This window comes from Phoca vitulina, unplaced genomic scaffold (assembly GCF_004348235.1).
Source record: "Phoca vitulina isolate PV1807 unplaced genomic scaffold, GSC_HSeal_1.0 scaffold17, whole genome shotgun sequence".
Lineage (NCBI taxonomy): Eukaryota > Metazoa > Chordata > Mammalia > Carnivora > Phocidae > Phoca > Phoca vitulina.
The window spans coordinates 29,037,322-29,049,621 of NW_022589720.1; the positions used below are offsets into that span (position 1 = coordinate 29,037,322).

General features: G+C 38.5%; 1 protein-coding gene and 1 non-coding gene across 2 annotated transcripts in view; one reads left to right on the forward strand and one right to left on the reverse strand.

Moving 5' to 3' along the window:
* The window catches only part of WDR70 (WD repeat domain 70), a 353,255-nt gene that overhangs the window by 31,382 nt on the left and 309,573 nt on the right, over nt 1-12,300 (forward strand). The gene's annotated exons all lie outside the window — the stretch shown is intronic.
* LOC116639291 lies at nt 3,554-3,695 on the reverse strand. Its single transcript, XR_004300802.1, has one exon. It is a non-coding gene; the product is annotated as a small nucleolar RNA SNORA67 (small nucleolar RNA).

The window sequence follows — 12,300 nt, forward strand, 5'->3', positions numbered from 1 at the left end:
CAAACAGAATATTGAACATAAATATAAAATAAATCTTAAGTACTGTGAATAAATTCCTATCTTACCTTGTTCCAAAAAGAATTTAATGAAGTGAAATGCTATACAAAAGCATAAATTAGGAACAATGAAGGAAAATAGAAAAGCAAGAACATAAATAAAATTAACATAAAACATAGGAAGCAGAGTTCTAAATATTTGCTAATGGGTAGGTCACAAAACCTAGTCACCATCATTGGTTACTCTCTTTCCCTCCTGCCCCATTCATTACAAGTCTCAATTCATTACAAGTCTCATTAGCTCTATCTCCAGCCAGATCGCTCCTTTTCTGTCCATCTCCTTTACTACCACCTTAGTGAATCCAGTTATCACTCCAACAGCAGTAGCCACTTAGATGGTCTCCCAGCTTCCACTGTTAACTGGAGTATTATAATAGTAATCCAGGCAGTAAAAAGAAGTAACATATAGATACAGGGAAACAATATAGAGTAGTGTTTAAGAGAGTGGATTTTGGAGCCACATGGAGCTTTCACTTTCAAGCTGTGTGACTTTGGGCACGTTACTTAACCTCTCTTGTGTCTTTCTTTCCTCCTCTGTAAAATGGGGCTAATAAAATACTCAACTGGAATTTTGTAGACGATTCAATGAGTGAATGAATGTATTTGGAACCCTTAGAATGGTGCCTGTTATTTGTCATCATGGTCATCTATTTATATATATAACAAAAAGTGAATAAAAAATTTTTAATGTGATTTTTAATAAAAACATCTAAAAATGAAACTAAAAGGAAACTTTAATAGCTTATTAAGTAATTCATTCATGCTTCCTGCCAGCAGTCAGGATTATAAATAATGAAGGAGCATTAGAGGTATTCCCTTTAAAATCTGGCATAAAAGATGGTAACTGTTGCATTATTATTCGAGACATTTTTGCCAATTAAACAAGTCAAATTGAAGTAATCAAAATTGCATATTAGGAAGAAGTGAGATTATTGTATTTAGTGTGACTCTACCTAAAATAAAAAAGAACTAATCAAAACATTTATAACAGATTAATTTATAGTAGTCAGTTTATTTTTATTTTATTTTATTTTTTTGTATACAATTTAAAGGATTAATGAAAAAAAGATACCTGTTTTACAACAGGAACAACAACAGCGAATTAGGAGTAAGCTTAGTGGAAGATATGTCTGAATATAAATAACAGTATAAAGCTTTTCAGTACAAAAAAGAATTTAAGTAAATAAGAACCATTAAAAATCAGTAAATATTTCTCATTTTTTCCCCCCACAGAGGTTAAATTATTTGCCCAGTTTGCTTATTTGCTCACTTACCTAGCTATTAAATGATAGAGTTGCTATTTAAACCCAGGCCCTCTATGCTTTTAACATTACTATGCTACCTCTCTTAACTTGGAAGCCGTGGAGTTGGGCTGTGAGCCCGTTTTAAGGGGCCGACCTATCTATCAGTTAGTACCTTACAGCAGTCCCCCCTTATCTGTGGGGGATGCATTCCAAAATCCCCAGTGGATTCCTGAAACCAGAGATGATACCAAACCCTGTGTATACTATGTTTTTTCCTATACGTATATATCTGTGATAAAGTTTAGTTTGTAAACTAGGCACAGTAAGAGATGAACAACAGCTGATGATAAAATAGAACAGTTATAACGATATACTGTAATAAGAGGTGAATATGGTCTCTATCGAAATACTTACCTTGTGATGATGTGAGGTGATAAAATGCCTATGTGACGAGGTGAAGTGAGGTGAATGACATAGGCATTGGTGCTACAGTGTGTTAGGCTACAATTGACCTTCTGAACTTGGTTGACAGTGGGTAATGAAACTGGAAAGCAAAACTGTGTTAAGGGAGGACTACTGTATTATGTACTTTGGCTGCTGCTGACAAAATGGAAAATAACAATGGCTTAAACAAGATAGAAGTCTTTTCTTTCTATCACTACATCAAAAACTAATGATGTAATGTATGGTGATTAACATAATTAAAAAAAAGAAAAAAAACACATAAATGCAATCAACTATGGACCAGAACTAGTTTGTGGGTCCAGGGTACCACAGATTAGCTTGCTTCCATCCTTTTGTTCTGCCATCCTCAATAATGTGGGCTTCAAGATGTACGCTCAAACTGTAACCATGATTTTTGCATTTTTGTGAGCAGGAATGCAGAAGGGATAAAGAAGGCTACTGATTTTGAACTTAATCTTTTACATGGGAAATATAATATTTACTTTAGGAAGCTAAGATTGTAGCTAAAATTCAGTGCTTCCATTAGAAAGGATGGATGATATGGAGTGGGGGGAGCCATTTAGCAACTCTAGTGAGCATAAATTTATATTCAGTGTTTGGTGCTTTCGGTTATAGTAATGGCAAATTATTTTTTAGAAAAAAATTTCAGCCATTGTGAATAGTTCTTTACTATTGTATGATATAGACTTACTTGATTTTATTTTGTTCACTGTAAATGTATTATAGCTACTGTTCTCCAAAGGAACAGAAGATGTAAAATTTGTGGGTACTAATGCAATCTTTAAACTCTTGGGATTGGTTACTATATTAGCATGCATGAATTTCATTTGATTTTTTTTTTAGTTTAGTTATTGTACTATTTTTTCTTAAGAAATGAGTTGCAGTCTTTTTGGTTCATTTTGTTAAAGAAAGAATCCCTAAAACTAGCCCCAAGGCTAGCCCTAAGATATAGTCAAGTTCAACTAGATATTTGTCAGGTTCATTTATACAGAGAATCATTGAAATACTCATAAGGGAAATGGAGTTACAGAAATGGACTTTTTAAGGGGCGCCTGGGTGGCTCAGTCATTAAGCGTCTGCCTTCGGCTCAGGTCATGATCCCAGGGTCCTGGGATCGAGCCCCACATCGAGCCCCACATCGGGCTCCCTGTTCAGCAGGAAGCCTGCTTCTCCCTCCTCTCCCACTCCCCCTGTTTGTGTTCCCTGTCTCGCTGTGTCTCTCTCTGTCAAATAAATAAGTAAAATCTTTAAAATAAAAAAAAAAGGAAATGGACTTTTAAAAACTTTACAGGATTCCTTTTTTTATTTTTAAAAATAATTTAAAATATATATTTTTATTTTTTATTTTTTGCTTCAAAAAGTGATATTTATTCAAAGGAGAAAAGAAAAATGACATGATGTCCATCCCTTGGCTCCCTTCCCTCCCCCTTCCTGCTCCTCTTTAGCCCCCCCACCCCAAACCCTGAGTAGGGCTAGGTAGGAGGACAGCCACTCAGATAAGGTCAGCAACACTGAGGGGCATCTCCTCACTGGAGGTGTTGTAGAAGGTCTTGATGTCTCGAAGAGTCTTCTTGTCTTCTTCTGTCACCATGATAGCCTCACGCTTACAGCCAAATTGGCCACCACGACTGATTCTGTGGATATAGTTTTCCCTGTTGGTGGGAAGGTCATAGTTGATGACTAAAGAAACCTGTTGCACATCAGTGCTCTGGCTTAGGTCAAGAGAGAGGACAACTTCAGTGTGTGAATGAGAAAAGGACACAGTCTATCCAAAAGAATTTGAAGTATCTGTGTAGGCAGCCAAAGGAACACAAAGAAAGCAAACACCCCCTCTTCTCCAAAAACGTAAGGCATGCCAGATTTTATTCCAAGTTGCTACTTCCTGAAGAGGGGCGTGAGCAGGCCCTTTGGAGAGGGAATCATCTTGGATTTTATAGAAGGCTTCCTTAACAGAGAAAGTACATTTTATTTTTTAATTTTTTAAAAAGATTTTATTTATTTGACAGACAGAAAGAGCAAGTGCACAAGTAGGGGAGCAGCGGGCAGAGAGAGAGGGAGAAGCAGGCTCCCCGCTGAGCAGGAAGCCCGATGCGGCGCTCGATCCCAGGGCGCTGGGATCATGACCTGACCGGAAGGCAGATGCTTAACGACTGAGCCGCCCAGGTGTCCGAGAAAGTGTATTTTAAATGCTTCAATGTAGGGCACCTGGGTTGTTCAGTCGGTTGTGCTTCTGCCTTCGGCTCAGGTCATGATCCCGGAGTCCAGGGATCCAGCCCTGGAGTGGGCTCCCTGCTCAGCAGGGAGTCTGCTTCTCCCTCTGACCCTCACACACACTCTCTTTCTCAAATAAATAAATAAAATCTTAAAAAAAAAAAAGAAATGCTTCAATTTAGGGATATATGCTTCTTCAGTGAAGCAAGTTATACCTGTAAACAAAATTAGCAATTTTTCCTCAATTGTGTATGTGTGTTTTTAAAGGTTTTATTTATCAGAGAGAGAGAGCACAAGCACAAGGAGTGGGGAGGGGCAGAGGGAGAGGGAGAAGCCGACTCTGCTGAGCAGGGAGCTGGATGCGGGACTCGATCCCAGGACCGTGGCATCACAACCTGAGTCGAAGGCAGATGCTTAACCAACTGAGTCACCCAGGCTCCCCTCCTCAGTTGTGTTTATGATTATCATTTTTTTAAAATAAATTTTTCTGATTATATTTATTTATTTATTTTTAAAGATTTTATTTATTTATTTGAGAGAGAGAGAATGAGAGAGAGAGCATGAGAGGGGGGAGGGTCAGAGGGAGAAGCAGACTTCCTGCCGAGCAGGGAGCCCGATGCGGGACTCGATCCCGGGACTCCAGGATCATGACCTGAGCCAAAGGCAGTCGCTTAACCAACTGAGCCACCCAGGCGCCCTCTGATTATATTTAAATATATTTCCCTCTTCTGTTGCTTTCCTTCTGGTATTTCTTTCATTGTTTTTTGTTTTTTAATTTTATTTTATGTTAGTCACCATACATCATTACACCATTAGTTTTTTTAAATTTTTTATTGTTATGTTAATCACCATACATTACATCATTAGTTTTTGTTGTAGTGTTCCATGATTCATTGTTTGTGTATAACACGCAGTGCTCCATGCAGAACGTGCCCTCTTTAATACCCATCACCAGGCTAACCCATCCTCCCACCCCCCTCCCCTCTAGAACCCTCAGTTTGTTTTTCAGAGTCCATTGTCTCTCATGGTTCGTCTCCCCCTCCGATTTCCACCCTCATTCTTCCCCTCCTGCTATCTTCTTTTTTTTTTTTTCTTAACATATATTGCATTATTAGTTTCAGAAGTACAGGTCTGTGATTCAACAGTCTTGCACAATTCACAGCGCTCACCATAGCACATACCCTCCCCAATCTCTATCACCCAGCCACCCCATCCCCCCCACCCCCCCCCCCGACGCTCCAGCAACCCTCAGTTTGTTTCCTGAGATTAAGAATTCCTCATATCAGTGAGGTCATATGATACATGTCTTTCTCTGATTGACTTATTTCGCTCAGTATAACACCCTCCAGTTCCATCCACGTCGTTGCAAATGGCAAGATCTCATTCCTTTTGATGGCTGCATAATATTCCATTGTATATATATACCACATCTTCTTTATCCATTCATCTGTCGATGGACATCTTGGCTCTTTCCACAGTTTGGCTATTGTGGACATTGCTGCTATAAACATCGGGGTGCATGTACCCCTTTGGATCCCTACATTTGTATCTTTGGGGTAAATACCCAGTAGTGCAATTGCTGGATCCTGTGGTAGCTCTATTTTCAACTTTTTGAGGAACCTCATACTGTTTTCCAGAGTGGTTGCACCAGCTTGCATTCCCACCAACAGTGTAGGAGGGTTCCCCTTTCTCTGCATCCCCACCAACATCTGTCATTTCCTGACTTGTTAATTTTAGCCATTCTGACTGGTGTGAGGTGGTATCTCATTGAGGTTTTGATTTGGATTTCCCTGATGCCGAGCGTACATCATTAGTTTTTGATGTAGTGTTCCATGATTCATTGTTTGCGTATAACATCCAGTGCTCCATGCAATACGTGCCCTCCTTGATACCCATCACCAGGCTAACCCATCCCTCCACCCCCCTCCTCTCTAAAACCCTCAGTTTGTTTCTGAGAGTCCATAGTCTCTCATGGTTCGTCTCCCCCTCCAATTTCCTCCCCTTCATTTTTCCCTTCCTACTATCTTTTTTTTTTTTTTTTTTTTTAACATATAATGTATTCTTTGTTTCAGAGGTACAGGTCTGTGATTCATCAGTTTTACACAATTCACAGCACTCACCATAGCACATATCCTCCCCTATGTCCATCACTCAGCCCCCCCATCCCTCCCACCCCCCCACCTCTCCAGCAACCCTCAGTTTGTTTCCTGAGATTAAGAGTCTCTTATGGTTTATCTTATGATTATCATTTTTTAAGAGGAGTTTTACCTCCTTCCCGCTCTCTTTTATTATTTTCTACAACTGGCATATAATTCAGTTCCCATTTAGCACTGGTTGTATCAGTAATTCAGGATATATTTCTTAAGGACATATCTAATTTTTCATCATATAGGCTAATATATGGAAGGTCTGATTTTTTTTTTTTTTGAAGATTTTATTTATTTATTTGACACAGAGAGAGACAGCAAGAGAGGGAACACAAGCAGGGGGAGTGGGAGAGAGAGAAGCAGGTTCCCCACTGCGCAGGGAGCCCAATGCGGGGCTCGATCCCAGAACCCTGGGATCATGACCTGAGCCGAAGGCAGACGCTTAACGACTGAGCCACCCAGGCGCCCCTGGAAGGTCTGATTTTTAAATGTATCAGACCCTACCAGTTCCTGTTTGCCCATTAATTCTCCCTAACAGAGTGTTGAGTTGGTACTGGTCAAAACTTTAATGCTTCCTTCCCAGTGCTCTAGTTCCTGCTTGTTAAAATTCTGTCCAGGCTTTAGGGACCATTTCAACTGAGATTTCTTCCATGCAACCTCTCCAGATGCCAACTGCATGTTTTACTTCCCAGGCTTGGTTTCTGCCTTCCACAGCAAACACAAACTACTTGCCTTGTTAATTCATTATATGTGTGCTTGTCTTAACTCCTCTGCCTCCACTTTGCAATCATTTGTAATGATCTCAAGTATAGGGACTTGTATATAAATGGTTCAGTAATTTTTAAAAACTCTTAAAACCTATGGTGTTGTGTCTTTATACAGTACATACAGAGTAAATATTTGTCAAGTGGATTGAGTGTATTTAGCTTTTATAATTGAACAGTTCATTTTATGACATTTGAGAGTGTTCTCTCTTTGTGACTTAGCAATCCTTAGTTTTTACATGGAAAATGGAAGTAGGGATCGAGGAATGAACAGAGGAAATAACGAATATAGAAATGTATAAAGATACCTATTTCTGGAAGAACCATTATATTTGCCTTCTCCTAAGTTTACAATTTATTTTTTATTATTTTTTATCTGAATTTGTAATTTAGTTATATAATAGTTTAATAACTATAGGAGGTGCTCTATGAGTCAAATGATATTAATTAGTTAATTTAATTGTATAGACTGTAACTACTTATGAACCTACCTGTCAAGTGAGGCAAAAAAAGTTAGTTTTCTCTTCTTAAAACAGTCTGACAAAAAGGAATTGTGATTGTTTTTATTGAGATATAATTTATATTTGATAATGTTCACAGATCTTAAGGGTTCATTTGGTGAGTGTTGATGATTGTATATTTTGTGTTTAGGCACCATCCAAAACAACATGTAGGACATTTCCATCACCCAAATAGTTCTTTGTGCCCCCTTCTAGTCACAAAACTTTTAAAGAATGAGTTCTTGGTAGCTGTATAATTGGAAGGAAAATTATGAGAGAACATAATAGGAGGTACAGTAAAAACTATACCACCTGGTTATGATTAATTTTTGTTGTTTTTTATATTCAGTTTACTTCAGCTGCTGGTTAGCAGTTGGTCTAGTGTTACTACTGTTGAGGTCACTGGAATGGAAATGTTAATGTTGTATATCATAATTCTTTTGATGACAAGCTCGCTTTTTTATTCTTCCTTTATTCCATTTTACTTACCTACAGTGGTAATGGAATTGTTCTTTCAAATAGAATGCAAATGAAAACAGTATGCAAACCATTACTCAACTTTGACAAACTACACCAACTGTTAACTAATTAGAAGTATTGAGTATTTGAAGATTTATTATTATTTTTGAGTTTAATGAACAAAAATTCGAATTGGTAGGGTCAGAGAAAAGAGGTAAAAAATAATTTTTAAATTGTATCTATTGTGCCTGATTCTGATTTTTTTAAAAGTAAAAAAGGTTTTAACTAATAGTTAAATGGAGACTTTGGGATTATTATTTTTTTTTAATTTAATTTTATTATGTTAATCACCATACATTACATCATTAGTTTTTGATGTAGTGTTCCATGATTCATTGTTTGCATATAACACCCAGTGCTCCATTCAGTATGTGCCCTCCTTAATACCCATCACTAGGCTAACCCATCCCCCCACCTCCCTCCCCTCTAGAACCCTCAGTTTGTTTCTCAGAGTCCGTAGTCTCTCATGGTTCATCTCCCCCTCCGATTTCCCCCCTTTCATTTTTCCCTTCCTACTATTTTATTTTTTTAACATATAATGTATTCTTTGTTTCAGAGGTACAGGTCTGTGATTCAACAGTCTTACACAATTCATAGCGCTCACCATAGCACATACCCTCCCCAATGTCTATCACCCAGCCACCCCATCCCTCCCACCCCCCACCACTCCAGCAACCCTCAGTTTCCTGAGATTAAAAATTCCTCGTATCAGTGAGATCATATGATACATGTCTTTCTCTGATTGACTTATTTCGCTTAGCATAATACCCTCTAGTTCCATCCACGTTGTTGCAAATGGCAAGATTTCGTTTTTTTTCTTGAGACTTTGGGATTATTGAGGATTTTCATTAGCCTTGCTATCCTCTTTCCTGTTACTGCAGAAAACTGAAAGTTGAATTTTTATGACTGTAGCTAAAGGCTAGATGTGAGCACCTGTTTTCCATGAACTTTCTCTGACTCTCTGGTTGGCACGTTCTGTGGTGAAGAGTCCAAGTTTGGGCCACCACTGTGCTTCTCTGACTTTTGGTCTGAGGTTTCTCATCCCCTTGGCCTTGGTCATTGCCAACCACCTGTATCAGTCCGTCTCTTTCCTTCATGCATAGGGAAAGGTTGAAGAATTAACAGTGGGTCAAAGTTCTCTTTTAGTTCTCAGAAGTTGATATGAGAATGAATGATTTAAGTAAACACTTAAGATAGAGATTGACACATACTAAGCACTCAGAATTGCAGGGCTTTATCATTACCATATTTGATTAATGACCAATTTTAATTTAATTGCAGATGAGTGGGAAGAAAAGTCTTAAAAAAAAAACAATGTGAGGAAGCTTAATGATCTTAACTTCAGAGGAAATTAATGTTCCTTAAAACAGAACAATTTAATTACACCTGCAAGATTCTGTCAGCAGAGGATGCTAGAAGCTCTATTCCAAAATCCAGTGAATGTGCTCCTTACCATTTCCAAGCTGCAAATGTGTGAAGGCCTTCATTCTTTAGATGGACACTAGGGGGCAATAGAGACATTTTGGCTTTTGGCAAAAATCCATTTTACTCGAACTGTCTCCTGTCTACAGTGGAAGGAAAAAAAAAAGAATCTTATAAACAATGTCTTCTATAAATTGGAACAAGTGAGGTTTAGGTTGAGATTAATGCTGGAATAATCATTTTTTAAAAAAGAATAATGCAGAAAAATTATAAATATTCTTTTGTGATTTGACAGTATTTTAACATATTTACAGGGTTTTTATTTATTTTTTTGTATCTTTAAGCTTTTTAAGTCAGTAAGTATACGATAAGGCTCAATGGCAGGAAGGTTGAGGATAGCCTCTTTATAATTTAAGATTTAAGTTTATAAGGTCAAATAAGAAAGTTTATATTTCTCTGATCACCAGAATAATCCAAACTTTTAAAAACAGATGTCAGATCTTATCACTTCCCTGCTTCCCTTGTCACTTTCCTGTCAGTAAACCCTCCAATTTCTTCCTGTCACAATGTTAAGAAATCCAAGTTCCCTGCCTTGACCTCTAAGGCCTGCATGACTTGGCCTCTTCACATCTTTCTGACTTCATCCCCTTCCACTCCCTGTCTTGCTCACTCTTCTCTACCCACCGTGACCTTTCTGCTTTTCTCTTAGCAACTATGTTTCTTCCCTCAAAGAGCTTCTCTATTTACTCTTTCCTCTACAGCAAATAGCTCTCAGACATGACTCCCTCTTTTATTTGGATCTTTGTGGAAGTGTTACCTCTTTGACCACCTTATATAAGTACCTCCACTCTCTCTACTGCACTGCTTTTTCTGACATTGCTTTATGGTAGTTATCATTGTTTGACATTTTTTGTTTATTGGCTTGTTGTCTTTCTCCTCACAGTAATACAAGTTCCGTGAGGGCAGTTATATTGTCTCTTTTATTATTGTATCCCCAGTGGCTTGACTGGTACCTGGCACATAGTAGATGCTCAAGGAATATTTGTTCAATGAATCGCCATCCTTGGCTGTGGTCGGAGTAACTGTCTTGACCCTAAACATTTCACTGAATCAAAGCTAGCTTCTGATTTAGTCACAATTATCCTTTAGAAGCTCAGGAGTCAGTACTCACCCTCACATTTGCAGGCTAGTCCTGCCACAATTCTTTTGTTAAAAGGCTGCGGTCCTTTTTTTTTTTTTTTAAAGATTTTATTTATTTTTTTTGACAGAGAGAGACAGCGAGAGAGGGAACACAAGCAGGGGGAGTGGGAGAGGGAGAAGCAGGCTTCCCGCTGAGCAGGGCGCCTGATGCGGGGCTCGATCCCAGGACCCTGGGATCATGACCTGAGCCAAAGGCAGACGCTTAATGACTGAGTCACCCACGCACCCCGGCTTCGGTCCTTTTTAAGCTCCCATTGCCAGGTAGGCTTTTGTATCTTCTCAGGTGGCTGCCAGGAGCAATCACTAGTGTGTGTCCTGCCTTTGAGCAATGGCTTTTTTTTCCCCCCCAACAAATATTTTGTGTAATTGTAATGTGAATGACACTGCTAGCATGAACCATTTTCTTTTTCTGTCTTTCTTTCTTTCTTTCTTTCTTTCTTTGCAATAGTTAGTGTGTAGTGATGAAGATGGACTGTTTTTTTTTAAGATTTATTAGAGAGAGAGTGAGTGCACGTGTGCATGCACAGGGTTGGGGTAGGGGAGAGGGAGAGAGAATCTCAAGCAGACTCCCCGCATAGCCCGATTTGGGGCTTGATCTCACCACCCTGAGCTCATGATGCAAGTCAAAATCAAGAGTTGGACATGTAGCTGACTGAGCCACCCAGGTGCCCCCAAAGATGGACTAGTTTATGCAAATAATACAAAGCATAATTTAAGTGCAATGAGGAAGGCAGGAGGGTACTTTTTATCTGACCGATTGTAGTCTCCTTAATTACAAGTTGTTTTAACATGTAAGTTTATTTACTCTGGTAAATTTCTGTCATTATGATGTATATACTGTACCTTAAGTTGCAAGTCTTGCAGATGTAAGTTGTCATTAAGTCTATGGAATGATGTTAAGGATGTCCTTTGCTCTACCAAAGCCATTGTCAAATGAGGATTTAGTTGAGTTACACCAGTTCTTAAGTAAAAAAAGGAATATTGACAAGGGTGGTAAATGATTTGACTATCATAGGATTAAGAGCCTTTGAGAAAACTTGAATATTTTTTGCAAAAACAGTCCTCTTAATAATCCTTGCCAAAGTCAGTCCTTTAGAGTCTTTATGCCATGTTATGTCAAAAATTTTAGTTGGAAAAATGACCCCTCCCACTCCCACCCCATTCTCTCTCTGCTCATAACACTGCTGGGTTTTTTTTTTCTTCACATTTTATATATATATATTTTTTTTAAAGATTTTATTTATTTATTTGAGAGAGAGAGAATGAGAGAGAGCACATGAGAGGGGGGAGGGTCAGAGGGAGAAGCAGACTCCCTGCCAAGCAGGGAGCCCGATGCGGGACTCGATCCAGGGACTCCAGGATCATGACCTGAGCCGAAGGCAGTCGCTAACCAACTGAGCCACCCAGGCGCCCCTACATTTTATATTTTTGATCCTGGGTTCAGAGGGTTAAATTATTCACACATCATATTTCTATTAATACTGTTATAATTGGCTGTAAAAAAAAACTACTGTTGTAATTGGGCCTTCCAAAGCCCTTCGCTTGTTATTTATCTATGTGGAATTTTTTATCTTTTTTATCTTTCGTTTTCATTTCGTTTTTCTTTCTAGATCCTAACATCTTCCTACATATGCCTCACCTCTTGGCTCTGTTTCACTCATGTTTCCTTTCACCTTAAACCTTTTTTTTTTTTTAAACTTAATTCAGTGTAATTTCCCCCCCATTTTTTATTTCAGTTTGTTATTATTTTATTTTTTAACAATATTGTTTTT